Raw genomic sequence first — 2,500 nt, 5'->3', positions numbered from 1 at the left:
ACACACACACACACACACACACACACCACACACACACACACACACACACACACACACACACACACACACACACACACACACACACACACACACACACACACACACACACATTAAAAATTGGTATTATTCACTTTGACTCTATTGTGGACAGATGCCTGAAGGTGTCTGAAGGCACTCATTCACTATCACTAAGACAATGACATTCTCTATGTTCTTTGTCGCCACCGTCAGTATCTTCAGTAGGTGACGAAAGCAGTATCTGAGATGTTCACTGTGGTACTAAGCAGGCATTTAATGCTACACTGCTACTTTGACATCCTGGGTACAGTAGGATGGCAGTCAGGGGCGTCGCTAGACCTATTTTACAGGGGCACGTGCCTGGGTATTGATTTGCTGTGCCCCGTTATGAGTTTCACCAAAAAAACAACAACCTTGCTACCTTGGAATTTAGCTCAAGTTTAGCATACAGAGTAATCTACAGAATGCACACAAAATATCGCACATGCACTACTTGCAATAAAATAATGAAATCACAAGCTTTTAAAAATGTACAACAATTTGCAACAATTTTTTCGCTGCACTTTGCACGCCCACATTATCTTGTGGTGCCCCACTGTGCCCCTGTATCGCGATAGGTCAGCTGACGCCCCTGATGGCAGTGTCTATGCACTGGTGGATCTATACAATAGGTTTACTCTGAAATCCTAGCTCATTCATAAAACACGTTTCTACATGGAGAGAAAAGCACGGCGCGGGGAAGCAAGCAGTACAATTTACACACCCCATGTAGTCGTCAACATCCACAGTAGGTGGCAGCCATCTTGGCAGTGGATTCTGTCTCCTCGGTTGCGTTTAGCTGTATAGTATACCACACATGGAGCCAATGTAATGCAATGTAAATCACAGACTATGTAATCGTCAACAACATCAACATCTAGGTAGGCTAGATGGCAGCGAGGGGTTGGCTAATTTACGCGCCATCAGGTATGAATTAGATCATCATGACCAACAAGGCTTACACTGAAATGTTAGCTCATTCACAAAATACGTCTCTGCGTGCACTGCGGGCGGTATAATTTACACACCCTATATAGCAGTCAGCATCCTCTGTAGGTGGCAGCCATCTTGGCAGTAGGTCCTGGCTCCTAGGCTGCATCTGAAACGGGAACTGGACTGTATACCACACTACACATGGAGCCAATGTAATGTAAATCACAGCCTATGTAGTCGTCAACATCATCTAGGTACAGTAGACTAGATGGCAGAGAGGTATTGGCTTATTTATTCGCCATCGGGTTTGAATTATATTCTCATGATCAACAATCAGAATCCATTAGTTGCCCAGCCATAAAGTATTATAGGCCAACTTTCTTACTGTGACATTCTGGATAGGACCGTGTCTTGGCTGGTAGATCTGTCTAATAGGCTTACACTGAAATGTTAGCTCATTCACAAAATACGTCTCTGCGTGCACTGCATGCGGAGGCGGGCGGTATAATTTACACACCCTATATAGCAGTCAGCATCCTCTGTAGGTGGCAGCCATCCTGGCAGTAGGTCCTGGCTCTCCCAGGCTCCATCTTTAAAAACGGGAACTTGACTGCATACCACACAATGTAAATCACATCCTATATAGTCATCAACCATTCCAGGTAAGGCTTGATGGCAGGGAGGTCTTGGCTGGCTGGCTGTTTTGGCTCATAGGGCGAATCCGAAATAGTGCTCAGCTCACTCGTTCCCTTACGTACGGTAGGCCTAGTGCACTATGTCGGGAAGCAAACAAGTCATTAACTTTCTGGGCTGGTGACAGGAGGCCTTGGCCGGTGGCTTTGGCTCAGTGGCCCAATCCGAAACTTTTAGCTCCTCGCTCACTATTCTATAGCCGCTAGCGCATTCGCATTGTGTAGGCAGCCAAACAATATAACTTATAGCCCTGTTAAGGGAGCGTAATTTATTTTCGGGAGACGGGCATTAAATTATATCACGGATAACCTTGTTTTTTAGGGTCAACCTGGCAGGTCCCAGTCCCATAGCCTTACAGTACGTTGTTGATCAGATGAGGCAAGCGACTCCTGAATCTGTTGTTGGTGTCTGTGTCGGTGTGGCGTCTTCAACTTATTTCCTTGGCTCGCAGACCTGAAACCATTCCCATGCATTGTTCAACACATTGAGTGGTTGTCATATGTATGAACTGTGCTGTACAAATAAACCTACTTGGCTTTGCATTTTGCTTTGCTTGCATTTGTCTTTGCTATTGCTCCATAATTCTAGAGTCTAAATGTACCACAGTCGGTTTCACTAACCAATCCATCTACCTGGATAAACTGGAATGTGCCAGGTCAGAAATTACTGTACTGCTCAGCACACAGTAGGTAGGTAGGGAGGCTGTTTACTTTCTCTGAAGTCAGGCCTCTCGAGCAATCTGCAAATCAGCCTTGTTTGTTTGTACACAAACCTGGCCTCGGTGAAATGGCAAGCGAACAAAGTGCCTCCGATCGAA

General features: G+C 45.6%; 1 protein-coding gene across 1 annotated transcript in view; it reads left to right on the top strand.

The window, feature by feature from the left end:
• The window catches only part of nectin3a (nectin cell adhesion molecule 3a), a 140,261-nt gene that overhangs the window by 71,486 nt on the left and 66,275 nt on the right, over positions 1 to 2,500 (top strand). The window lies entirely within an intron of this gene.

This window comes from Engraulis encrasicolus, chromosome 8 (assembly GCF_034702125.1).
Source record: "Engraulis encrasicolus isolate BLACKSEA-1 chromosome 8, IST_EnEncr_1.0, whole genome shotgun sequence".
Taxonomy (NCBI): Eukaryota; Metazoa; Chordata; class Actinopteri; order Clupeiformes; family Engraulidae; genus Engraulis; species Engraulis encrasicolus.
The sequence above is the reverse complement of the archived record's forward strand: the minus strand, read 5'-3'. Positions and strand labels throughout refer to the sequence as shown.